Here is a 14,358-nt window from a genome sequence, read left to right on the forward strand (position 1 = left end):
TTTGTCATGTTACAGCCATAAATGTAGATTTATTTATTTTGGATTTATTGTGGAAAAGATCAATACAAAGTAGTAGATAATTGCGGCATACATTTGTATTTTGCTCCTTTTATTATATCACTGAATAAAATCAGGTGCTGCTTTTGGTAGGCCTAATGAATATTTAGGATTTGTGATTTTATGTTTGTATAAACACAATTGTTCTGTGAACTCAGAACTTTGTTGAGAATAAACAACGTCTTGAGGAAGAAGGAACAGGACTGAGAGGTCAGGAAAAAGGCTGTTGAGTATAGAACAACAAAAATTTATTTATTTATTTTTTTAAACGTACCCAGATAAAGTTCCTAAGTTTATTCTAAACAGTGTTGGATACACAGCAAACATGTAGACAATGGTTCCTCGAATGGCTTAAAATGTGTTAAGATTACATAATCTGAATGTATCGTTTGTATGGGCACAAAATTAATTAATAAGATGACATGTGTTTTCATGCACCAGGCTTTATTCAGAATAGAATCACTGACACATGTAAAATTTCCCTAAAAAACACAGAAGTTGTTCTTCCATCTGTGTTGAACCCCCACCCCAGAAACCCCAAAGCAGTAGTGTGTTTGTTCTGTGCCAAGTTCTAATACTGATTGAGATGTTACTCCATTCTCTAATTAAAGTACAAACTAAGCATCACATGCTGTTGGTCTTCTTGCATTATGGAACGAGAGATTGAGAGGAAATAAACATCCTTCAAAGTTCTGTGCTGACTCCAACTATTGCACTTCCCTCTGTAACGTTCAATTAGGTTAGTGTGCCACAATCAGAACAAGTGTTTACGCTGTTTGGATGCTTAATCGGCATAAACCGCTCCTCTCATTTGAACTACAATTTCAGAATATTCCCTTTGGGGCACATGACATATTTTTATTCCCATAGGCCGTTCATTCTGATTGCTTATGTCCATGTAAACGTGCCAGTTACAGTCAACATATAAAATCTAACATCCTGAAGAAACAAGCTCCACAATGAAATATGATAGGGGCAGCATAATGCTGTGGGGATTCTTAAATTTAGGAGGACACATAAGTTGAGATTTGATGGGAGCATGGCAATCCTGAAAAGAACCCCGTTCAAAGCTGCAAAAGATTTGAAACTGAGCCAGCAGTTCACCCTGCAGCAGGATATTGAGAATAAACTAGTAAACAGAGTTAGAATGGTCCAGTCAAAGATGAACACTTATGACACGCTTTTCAGTTTTTTGAAACTGTGATCATCACTTATTACTTTCTTTTAATTCATACTTACAAATTTGCTGAAAAATGCAGAGAAAATACAATGAAATTTGAGAATGTAACGATACAGGATATATAAAGGTCAAAGGTTGCAAAAACCTTTACAAGACACTGTGTGTGCTAGAGTTGAAACAGTTGGCTGAGGCTGTTCCAGATGTCTTGACGGTCTCTGTCTGAGCACAGCCAGTCCCATATGACCTGACTTGCCTCAGGGCTCTTATCATTAGCGGGGGAGCCGGGGTGTTTGTGAGAATAAAAATGAGTTCACTGAAAAGTCAAGACCTCTTCCCTACACCAGCGTAGCACTAAGCAAGGGTTGTGATGCTCTGAATTATCCGACTATAGTTTCTTAAGTAGAGTTTTTCTTCAATTCATTCAAAATTACCTTTTCTGACTCAGGTCTTTGTAATGCCCTTATTTGCAGACTGTGATTTCCTTATTCCATGAAAGTCTCATTGCAGTTTTAAGGCTGCTTTATTCTCTGTTTCATGTTTTCAGTCAAACATTTTCGAAATGAGTTCTTTTTGTTTAATTGACACTTCAAAGAAAAAACTTTCCGTCTCTGTTTTATGTATTTTTTTCATACATTTTCTAATTATACATTAAATTACCTCATGTTTGGAGACAAATCTGCATCATGGGCTTCAGATGCATTTTTACGAGGAAAGCGGGCTTTTTGAACTCTCACTTCACCACACTCACTTTTAGTGGCAGTAGCTGGCTCAGATTGGGATTTACAGCTCTGCAGTCACCCAGATTGGTCTGAGCAAACCAGGCTCGCTCTTTGAAGAAGAGTCATAAACCTGACCACATGCTGCCACTTTTTCCCCATAATTACAACAAGCTGGTGTGGAAGGGAGTCCTTAAATGATCAGAGGCTGGGCAAAACGTTAACCACACACAGTCTCTAGTTGTGCTTCGGGGGAGTGTGAGGGGGTCGTAACTATTGACATTTCCATCCACAAAACAGACTGCATGTGTATGGAGTTTCACAGAAATCTCGCCTGAAAGCTTTCCTCCATCTCTGTTGTAAATTCTTTTAGGATGAGTGGTCATTCAGATCTATTAACATGCTGCCACAGAGAGTAAATTAAAACAATCTATTCATTGAGAATTTAATTGATCAAACTTTTTAAAAATTGCTTAAATGTGTTTGGTGTGTTTAATTCAACAAAACATCTAGATAAGGGAGGAAGACATTGCAGTCAGAAGCTGTAACACTGTAGATAATGCACAGGTCATAATTTAACATATTAATATAAATTATGTGAATTAGCTCCCTTGTTTCCCCGTGTGTTGACTTCCTGAGTCGTCATCCGGCCTATCTGGTTTGCACAATAATGAGAAGCAGGATGTGGGTCATGAGTTCAAATGGCCTGTAAGCTGCCAAGTTAATGAGTGTTTAGGTAATAAAGACGCTCACTCAGTGACACCCACACAGACCGCCACTGATGCTGTCTGACTGTGAACAGGCAGCGCTGTTCTCTTGATAACATCTCCTTAAAACTATAAGGAAATAAATCAGAAGCAAGTGGGTTTGCATGAAAGATTTTTAAACATTTCTAAACAGAGACAAGCGTACGTTAATTAAAACTACTTTTTCATTGCATTATCATTTTGGTTAGTAGATCATGCGCTGACCTTGTCGAAGAAAGCACTAACCTTGTTTCTTAGTCTGTGCTCTGTGGCCCCGTCACTTGTAGATAACCACTGATTTACATAAAGGCTTTGTTTTGAAACATTGCTTCAAACTATTTTCAGAATGCTGATGTTGGACTTTATGTGCAATGAATATTCATTGTAGTATAGGTTCGTAGCAAGTGAACACAAAAATAAAGTCTTTTGCTTTGCCAGCGGTTTACTGTGTTTCAGAACATTGTCTACAGGTTAATGGGTTGATGTTCGACTTTCCTTTTTAAAAGGTTTGCAGATCAAGTTCCGGATAAACTACCCGTAGAAATAAACTGACTGCTTGGATGGTAGCTGCTTTGTGCACAGCCTTGAAAAAATTTGGTTTTGGTTTGACTTTTATTTTATGACCTGAGTAATATATCCATTAACTCCCTCTCTATCGGATTCAGGCCATTTGGAAATGTCACACAGAACATAAAGTTTCTCTTTCTGCCAATGATATGATGATTTATTGCTTTTATTTTCTACTTTCATATGTTGTTACTGTCTGGGCTGCCTATGCTTGTACACAACATGTACAGAAAAGGTATTTTATTCTCTTAACTCAATCCTACTTTTTTTACATTTGACTTTTAAAAGTCAAATGTAGACAAAAGCTCTTAAAGTTGGACTGAAAAGTAAGTCATCACAATAAAATGATCCAGGTAAAAACAAAAATACAATCCAAAACATCTGACAATACTGACAAAAAAATTATAAAAATAATTTTTATAAAGACTTGATATAAATACCTTACAACGTATAGCACATGCTAAATGGGCTGCAGGGGAATACAGTGAAAAACGCTTAATTAAATTGAACAAATAAGTGCTTAAACTGCTTTAAAGCACATCATAAGAAATAATTGTCAAAAAATCCAAATTTTAAAGATTGGGGTGTGTATTGGATTTCTTTGTATTATAACATGATTATCATCAACCAAAAAGATGGATTTTGGGTTTTGTATGCATTATAAAATGTTTACTCAATGGAGCAGGTTTTTGAGGAAAGTCACAGGCTGGAATTATGAGGTGAAAATAAATCCTAGTTAGAACTCATGCTGCCTCACTGCCATTGGGGCTGATTTTCAATCCAAGAGATTTACTTCACTTCCTTGCTGGGTTTCTCTCTTCTGTGATCTAATGGTAAAGCTTTTGATAATCCAGACATTGAACACGACCTCAAGCTGTGAGCTTAGGTCAGGATACATGTAATTCTTTTCTGTTTCTCACTTAATAGCCCTTTGTCAGGAGTGTCAAACTTCAGCCTTCGAGGTTCAGGGTCCTATGCTGCAACTTTTTAAGTGTCCCAAATCCAACATACCTCACTCGACAGACTGAATTATCTACTCATACACTCAAGCTCTACAGAGTCTTGTTAATAGACTAATTATGTGATTCAGGTGTGTTCATCTTAAAGTTGTACAGTACCAGCCCTTTAGAACTAGAGTTTGACACCTCAGCCTTGTATTTTCTAATCACTTTGTCTCTGTTACCACCCTGCATACAGTTTTTTAGGTTTTGGCAGTAACTTTTTTTATATATACAGAGCGGATTAACATATTTTAAGGATCATCTGACCAGTTTCAATCATGTTTGACACATCCAGTTCAGCATTCTACGGCGCCAGCCAGAAGATCTGTCTTAATTTTCTTAATCTGATCCTGAAAGTCTCTGAAACAACTGGTTTTGTGTGCATTCGTTTATCAAAGAGGCATTTAGTGGCATTGGATGACCTGTTTTGGTTTATTTTCTGTAAATAAGGTGTTGTTTTAGCTTTGTCCCTGCTGCAACAAAACTGATTCAAAAAGCTAAATTACCTCCTCGGTATGTCATTAAGTTTTGCAGGGGCCTGATTAATAAGTATCATTTTGATTCAGGTGTGTTGAACTAGGCAATGGTCTAAAATCTGCAGGATACCAACCCTCAGAATTGGGACTGAATTTGGACACCACTGCATATAGTCATAAAATATAACCACACAGAAGAGGTAAAATATTTAAACCACACTCCATACCAGTAGGTGGCAGAAATTCTACTTAATGTTTTTTTTTTTTGCCAACTGCCATTAAAAATCAAGAAGAAGAACAATATTTGCTGGAAACATTGACTTCAAAAACTGAACAGTCATCCTATCAGCTTGTGGATGCTCAACAGATGTGCAGACATAAAGTGCGAAAAACAACGACTTTTTAACAACAACCTTTGCCGTACTTAGTCAGTTACTTTATAACCAGCAGGCACCTCTGATCTTAAATTTTAGTGATCACCAGGAAGAAACTTGGCTCTCTTCCACCAGTGGACAACAGAACCTCAGCTACAGGGGGCTATCCACACCACCAAGAACGCCACCCAAAGACACAAACGAGAAGCTGATCATAAAAGGTATTTACTTTACACTCTGAGAGAATCCCATCATTTTTTGATTGTATACTTTATTTTGCACAGCATAGTTTATCTATTTGTCTTGTGTTCTGCATTTTGATAGTTTTATTTATTTGAAACTGTTCTTCTAGTATTGTTTATCTCTTTTAGATAGCAAAAATATAAAGAGTTATGGGTTTAATTGTCCCACTGGGACCATTGGCACATGAATTCAGTTCCAAAAGGAATCTAAAAGGGAAGCAGGTGGAAACAGTAGAATGCCAAGAAAAACGGTGTAGCTCCCAAAATCTGAAAACTAATAGAGACAGAGTGTCATCTTATCTTACTTCATGTTGTCAAACAAAAACAATGTTTAAAGTATTTCTTTTAAAAGTGATTCCTTAAGTGACATTTAAAAGATTTGATCATTCAACATCCTGTTTAAGATGTGATTGTGAGTCTTTTTGTTGCTTTTGTGTTTTTGTCTGAAAGAGGTCTTTCCAAGTTAAACAATAAATGATCCTTAAGCTAAATTCTAATTAAAACTGAAGTTATATTTAGGGATTATCAAAAGAGAAGCACTTTTGTGCTGACTGCGTAAAGCACAGGAAAGTCACAGGATCTCATTAAGGATGCATTGCAATCTGTTCACACACCGGCCATAAAATACTTAATACATGTAAACTGCCTTATTTTCCACATATGGTACATTTTAAACGAAAAGCCTCATCGGAATGTAATCTGAAGTCTGCCAGTGACTCTCTATTTGTGAAACCATTTACCTAATGCAGATTGCTTATGGAGGAAGCCACCTGTGAAGGCTTTGAAAGATTTTTGGACACATTTACATGATGATTATTAAACATCCAGTTTTAGCTTGAATGATTTCAGTTTTTCAACATCTATTTGCTTTTTTGATCCTCTGCCTTCACTCCAGGATGATCTTGATGAAATAAGGCTTTAATAGGCATATGTTTTGGTACTATAAAATAATTGGAATGCATATCTGTAGCATTGTTCATGAAACATCAGATTTTTATTTTTTCCCCAGAGCTTTGATTGCTCTGTGAGGAACCTTTATGCATTGAATAAAGCTGTCTGCCAAGATGAATGGCTTCATACATGTTGACGACCTTTAAATGTGATAAATTTTCCCTTTCATTTGTTTTCTCACTTTGAAAATGAAAGCCAAATTGTAATGCTCTGTCCAGGGTTTAAAAACAGCAGCTGATGCCTATGAGAAATTGCCAGATAACAAAATTCAAACAGGATAGCCATTATTTCTGTAGGACAGATGTGAAACTATTTGTTCAATAACAATTCAACTTTTAAAAGAAGGAACTTGGCTTTGCAATCAGGCTTTCCATATTGCATGAAGTTTGGTTATAATTCTCCAAAGAAGCATCATTATATTTAGCAATTATTAACACTTTAACAGTTCCTTGGAAGAGTAGTCGTAGCAGCAGAACATTTTCCGTATCCTTCAACAGATTTGTACCTCAATACAATCATACTTCAGAGGTCAACAGAGAATCCCTTTGATTTCATGCCTGGTGTTTGTGCTTATATGCAGATGTGTGCCTTTCAAAATAAACTCGAATCAACTGAATATACTACAGATAGACTCCTTTTAAGTTGTAGAAACAACTCAAGGATGATCAGTGAAAACAGCTCAATTGTTCATGACAAAAGTTGTGAGTTCTTGTGTAAATGTGATTTTGTTTTTTGTGGTCAGAGGGGTATTTATGTGTAGAATTTTGAGGAAAGATTTGGAATAAGGTTGTAACATACAAAGCTACTGTGCATCTTCAAATATTAGATTGAATAAATCAGAATTGTGCATCATTTTTGTCTGTCACTTTGCATGAGTTGTCAGGCCCTTTCTCTTTAGGCACTTCCGTTACAGCAGTGAGTGTCCCCTTCATTTGGTTTGCTGAGATACAGTTTATTGTCTGCAGACAGTTTCCGAAGCACCCCACTGGTGACAGCCCAAACACTGTCTTTGTGTTCACTCTCTGTCTCACACATTAAGAGTGGGATTGGTGCTGGTTGTTGACAGGAGCCTGTCAGGACTTGTAATTTCTCAAGTGGAATACATGCAAGTGAAAGGGTTAATTACTCAAAAAAATAAGACCCCTTCTTGCCTCACAATTCACATCGCAGCCAATCACGTCCAAGACGCGTACAAATCAAACGTGTGATGGCAGCTCTGCTGCGTGGCGACAGTTGCTGTGATGGCGGCTTGGCTGGCAGGATGTGCACGTCCTGCTGTTTGTCTCTTTGAGTTGGTTGGCAGGCTGGTGGTACAATCCCCCCTTTCTCTTTTACTGCTGTTCATTCATAGCCAGAGGATAATAAATGTGTTCTTTGAATTACCAACAGACTGCATCGGTCTTGCTTGTGTTTGTGCTTCATTAAAGCTTGGAGTCGTAAAAATGGAAGCTGTTTGTCTGCTGTTCAAACACTAACACAGAAGTAGGTTAATATTTAATTCAAGTGATTAGATGGGAAAACACAGTATAAACTGGGCTGACAATTGTTTATAATTGTGAGAAACTTTTTATTACTGATTTGATTAAGCTAGAGATGGCTTGACAACCTGCCTGAGGAGTACTCCTCCTCTTCCCCCTTTACAGGTGAAGAAGGGTGTGTGACACCACAAACCTGAAAGAATAATGGGGGACATGGAATATAAATGGAACCAAAAACAGGAAGACCCTTTGCCTTACTGAATTGCCAAAAGTCCAATCAGATTGTCAGAATTCGATTGGGAAATATTTTTGTTTAGTTTGTACACTATGGAAGTTATGAAAACTTAAATCCCTAAAATATTGTTTGTTGGTTTTCAAAATTAAGCAAAATGCTGATCAGCAACTATAAGAAGTGCTTTATTTCTGAAATGCTTATAAAGATTGTTTTTATTGTTTTGAGAGTTTTGGATAAAATGTAAATAAAACAATGTATAAAAAATTCTAATAAGAAACAAACATCTTAGAGTATGCTCCTGGCAGCTAAATGCTGATAGCATTTTGTTAGTATTTGACCAATACTTTGTCAAAACATTTAAATACACTATAGTAAATTTATTTTTTTGTGGACACATTTGTCTTCAGCTTTTCTTAAACAAGCTTTAAAAATAATGAAGACAGCTGCAGGATTAATAACTGTCTGCACAACGTAAAGGCACATACGAAATATATTTGCTTCTTAAGGAGATTCACAGTTCTCAGTGGTACATTTTAACCGTGAGCTGATTTAATATAAAAAGAAAGGCATTAAGAAATTGATTCAGCATAAATATAGTCACCTAGTTAAGGTCATAATGTATGATGTTTACATGATGTAATCACCAAAACTTGGTTTATTTAAAAAAGTGTCAGTTTTTCTTTTTTTAGTTGCCAACACATGCCAAACTGCGATGATCTTTTATTTTAGACTCTAAATTATCATTTTTAACCAAAGTATTCATGTAGTTTAAATATTATGGTGACCTGAAGTCAAAGCTTGTTAATAACATCCATCATGCTGCTCTTATGTAGTTTGCTTTTGACCAGTCTGACCTTTTTCCCTTCGTCAGATTCCCACATACATTTTCTCACATCAGGTGTTACAGCTGTAACAAGCAGAACTACTTAAACAGGCAGATATGACCATGATAGACTGGAGTACAACAGTGAAGGCATACATTTTTTAATTGTATCTGTAAATTTGTAAATGACGTACTGTTAATGTGAAACAATAACTTTATGATTTAGGAATGTCATAGACTCCGGGGATGACATTTATTCTACTGGAGGAACATGTTATTATTTTCCTTTATGATTATTTGTCTCTGTGGAGGCCCATATGGAAGATGGTAAAGTTTGCATATTCCCTGATGCATTAAGGTTTGAGTTGCAGGATTTAAAAAAAATTGTATTATGCTTTTTATGTTTGATGCCACGGAATTTACATCAATGATGCTTGGTGTTTGCCATAGTAAGAATAATTCTTACAGTAAACAACAAAATCAGCACTATATCATTGAAACGTCTGTTTCTTTTCCAAAAGAAGAAAAAGGCATTGTTCAGGAGGGCAATGGAGAGATTATGTTTGGTGCCAATTTCCCCAAGGTAATGTTCATTGTGTTTTAGTATATGTTGTTCCATAGCAACCAACATGAAAAGCTTTTATTGATTTTCCTCAGAAGCAAATTAGGCCTCACCCAGGAGCAGACATGCAATTCACTCTTGGCGGCTTTTGTTGCACCGTGAGCAACCTTCAGCAGATATTTCTTCTCCTCTGTAATTACCACAGGTTACCTGAATGGCATGTCGCAGAGTGAGCTGCCCTCATAATTACCTGTCAGCAGTTTTAAGGTGTTGCTCATTGATTAGATCATGATCGTTAACAGGACGTGAAATCTTGCTGTCTTGTGTTTATATAGGTAACAATAAATCCAGGTTTTATATCACCAGCAGAGACCGTTTGAGTTTTTCTACTCAAATGGACAAAATAAACCATGTTAGAGAATAACATTATAGGAGAACAGCAGGAGATCTTTTCGGTTTGCTTGAATTTTTTTTTCTGGATTTTGCCAGAAATATGACCATTGAGGCTAAATTTACTTCAGAGTTTTTTAAAAAACCTGAATGAGACGTACGGCATATCAGTTCAAAGCAGATTTATCTGTATAGTGCAGAACAATGAATGTCATCTCCAGACACTTTACAAAACTCAGAGATCCAATCTAATAAAGAGATTGTAGAATTTGGTCTACATAGGTCCAAATTCAATTTAGATCAATCCATTTTATTCCAGTCCAATAATATTGTCAAATTCAATTGCATGCTGTTCAAAGTCTATAATCATGCAATGTTTACATCCAAGAATCCGTCTTGGCTTCCTCATACTTTGTGTATTCCACTGCTTTTTGTATTCATACAGTACAGCCAATAGTACTGTATGATCGTGTGATGGTACATCTACTTCTACATCTGGTACATCTACATATAGATGTAGATTTACATCTACATCTATATGTAGATGTACATGTAGTACATCTAGATATGTACTATATGTAGATTATAAAAGATGCACTCCTGTATGTGTAATATTGTTCTCCCCCGATTCTCAATGCTTTTCAGCTTCATGTGTTATTTCCATCTATCCTAAACTCCATCTATCTTTCCATCAACTCTGGCCAGTTTTTCTGTCCTTGTTAAAGTAAATCATACCCACTTTATTCTACCATCATGCTTAACTGTACTTCATTCTTCAGGGTGCAGTTCCATGATGTTTATTCTCATGTTTTGCATGTCAGCCAAAAGGTTCAATGTTGGTCTTCACATGGTTGCTGCATCCATATTTGCTGCTTGTCCAGAACTAAAATTAACCGCAACATGGATGCTGCTCTGATCAATAATTTTCTTTTCCAGAGTAAATTACAACAGAGTTGTACTCTTTCCATTTTCAAAAGGGTTAGGAATAATTTTGCAAGGTACTGTAAATTATGCCAAAATAAAAAAGCAAAATGTTACACGGCAGAATTGCACTCAGCATTGTGTTTTGTTCATTATATCAGCAAAATAGTTATGAAAATCTACCAAAACAAATTGGTATTAGAGCAGTACGGCTACCAAACAACATATTCTAATGACATATAACTCTTGCTCACTGCCTAATGTCTTAAACAGATTAATGTGCAAATTGTTTATTGATTTATTTACAAAAACCTGTTAATCCACAAGCAAACAAAATCTTTGCGTCTTAGGAGTTGTGGTGTTTTAATATTGCAAAGGAATTAGGAGAATGATTGTTGTGTATTAAGTTTATATCTCTTAGAGCATTATAATGTGCCATTTTAAAAACCTTGAAAAAATGAATAATTTTATAACACTGTGTAATCAAACCTGAAGAAAGAAGCAGTGCACCAAATATTCAAATACTTATTACTGTGGCTCCTTTGTTCAGTTGTATCATGTCTTAGGGAATGCAATGAATCTAGGTGGACAGGTGGGTCTGTAGCCACAGGCATGTGAACCTGAAGCAGCTCTGCAATCCAGACCTTGTGCCTGGGAGACTTGGCGGATGTGCAGCGATCCCTCCTCTTCCCTCCATCTCTACTGCTCCCCAAACACAGTTGTTCATGAATATGGATGGCAAGCAAAGGCTCCCCGGCATCAATAATGTGCCACAAGCCCATATAAATCACATCACCATAAAATCTCCAAATGCTCTGATAGGGAAGGTAACAACTAGCTGGAGTTAACATGACAAATAATTTATGAAGATAAAATCCGAGTGGGGTGTTGGTTAGCGTCTTGCTCCACGGTTTGATTAGTCCCTAAATGACTTTGTAGTTGTGTAATGGTTTTAAAAGCCTTAGATGGCTTGTGTTACAAGGTCGCAGTCACACTCACACATCTTCTTTACTGAGATGCTGAAAAGCACTTGTGCACAGATGCCACAAAATCCACACAGGATGGGAAAAAAGATCCAATCTTTAGATTAATGAAAGACTAAAACATTATACTTTCTCCAGTGTGGTAAACTATTACAATAGAGTTTCCTTACAAATCATATAATCACTTTATGTTATGTTATGGTTCATAAAATAGTGTGAACTATAATTGCAGGTAACTGGAGTAAGTTCTAAGTGTGTAAGTGTATTTTAAGATGTTAGTAATTGACAGAATCTATTCAATGGCGTGGAAAAAAGTTTGCAGGCGGTAAATGGTGCTTGTCGTGTCAGTTTGTCGAAACAAAGACAAGTTCTGACAGGGTAGTCAAGCGTGCAAAACCAGGACCCATTTCAAAGCAGATATTTTCCAACCTGAAGTGACTCTAGTCTTTTTTTTTTTCTATTTTGTTCTTTTATTTTTTTTTATTTCAGTTCTCCAGTTACCACTATTTTATCTGACTTTACATTTCATTACTTTAACAGCGTGCATCATGCACATCATTCAGCCACATTTCATTTTAGCATCACCTGAAAAGCAGGTAACTGAAGACACTAAAAGTGGATTTCTTCTTCCACAGGCGGTCAGTATCTTTGTGTCAGTGATGACTGCATCAAATCGAACAGGTTACTCAAGGTAGAGCTGCTTCTCCTCCACATCGAAGGGAGTGGTGAGATGGTTTGGGCATCTGAAGAAGATGCACACTGGGGAATTCCCTTTTGAGGGTTTCCAGGCAAGGAGATCCTGAGGCAGAATCGGAACATGCCAGAGCGTCTGTGTATCCCTTCTGTCTAAGGAACTCCTTGGGATTCCCAGAATAAAGGTGTCTCTGAGGCAAGGGAAATCTGTGATGTCCAATAATCATGATGGATATTTTCCCTTTAAATTTTTTTAACTACTTTTCATATTCTCTGAGGTTATATTTGTCTTTTTGAAATGCCTTTGAAACCTTTAACAGTGACAAAGCCAAATGAATAAAAAAATCTGTCTGTGTACCTGATCTCCATCCTCAGTGTGATGCATAGAAAAATACTTTCTTTTTTCTCCTGAGACACAAACTAAGGCCACTGTTCTACATTCTTTTGAATTCAGTGTAAACAAGAGAAAGTTTATTTGGAAAAATGCTATAACACTCACCCATATTCAGCATCTACTGTATGGTAAGTTTTACTACTAGCTTATATCACCTCTTCAAAACATCACATAGGCTCGATGAAAGGAAATGCGGTGTTTGATGGATGAGTCCTCTCCACTCAAACTCAGCCATAAATATGAAGTGCTTCAAGCACCTCCTCTCTTCTCAGTAACTTCAGACAAAGTTCCTTGCAGGGGGTCTGCGGTGAGTTCTGGGATTGTAGGGGGGCGGGCTGCCACAGTGCCATCTCTCTTCACAACCCTTGCAGTTTTCCCTTTGAAAGAAGCCATGTAAAATTCATTGTTTTCACCCTGCAAAATATGGATCAAGATTTCTGAAGCTCATCTCTAAGGTGAAGAGAGGGATGGTGCCAGGGCTTTGTGCTGGGATGTTTTTCTCTTATCTCCCATATTTTCCAACAAAAGCTAGTATCCATGATTCAATTACTCAGATAATATATTTTATAATCAATTATAGAAGCCGGTTGTTTTATTTAAAGGAGTTAAAAGTACTTTTTATTTCAGGGTTGCAATAGGCATCAAAAAGTTGAGACAAATGCATGTTTCCTATTGTGTGTTGCTTTTGTTTTCAGGAGCAGGTTTTAGATAGCTAGGAACTGTGAAAAGCTGCATTTTGTCTGCTTGTGCTTGCTCTAAATTATTTGCAAAATATTGCATTACAGTGATTTCAAAATTATTTAAATCTCCTAAACTCTTTTTTTTCATACAACAGGCTAGAACACCAATGAATATTTTCACAATTTCATATCGAAGACCATCACAAAGTGGTGCCTAATTGTAAAAAGGAAAGAAATATATACATACACGTGTTTTTTTTGTTGTTGTTTTTTTACAAAACAGAACATGTGGCATGCATTTCTACTCAATCCCTCTGAGTCATTACTTTTTGTAGAAGCTCTTTTCACTTGTGGTGCAGGTCTAGAGACTGACTTTTATGTATTTTCTCAAATTCAGGGAGATTGGCTGGAAAGCATCTGTGAAGGTCAGTTTTCAACTCTTGCCATTTATTTAATTAAGGCAAATTCTAATCTTGTCTGACTGGAGCAGTTTTTTTTCAGGTCTTTGCCATGTCAGCTACAAAGCTTGTGCCAAACTCTTTACTTGGCTGAATACATTTGCACAGAACACCTTTCAGATTTTTAGTTGTTAAAAAAATATAATCTTCAAAAGAACTTCACATCATGCAGTTCAACAGATCTCATTGCTTCTCCTAGGCACTGTATGTTTTTAATTTGTATTTTACACATCTTTAAATTAATACTGTAAAATAGTTTTAATCACAACCAACATTTGGCTGATTGTTTAATGTGTGTGTGTCATTGTGCAGCTGCTGCGCAACCATGGTAATGAGTGTTTTATTATTGGGTGTGCTGCTTTTTTCTTCATGTTTGATCAGGCAGTGAATTCCTTGGAGACTCTGTTTACGAGCAAATCTTCCATGTAAAA

The sequence above is a fragment of the Xiphophorus hellerii genome, chromosome 19 (assembly GCF_003331165.1).
Source record: "Xiphophorus hellerii strain 12219 chromosome 19, Xiphophorus_hellerii-4.1, whole genome shotgun sequence".
NCBI lineage: Eukaryota > Metazoa > Chordata > Actinopteri > Cyprinodontiformes > Poeciliidae > Xiphophorus > Xiphophorus hellerii.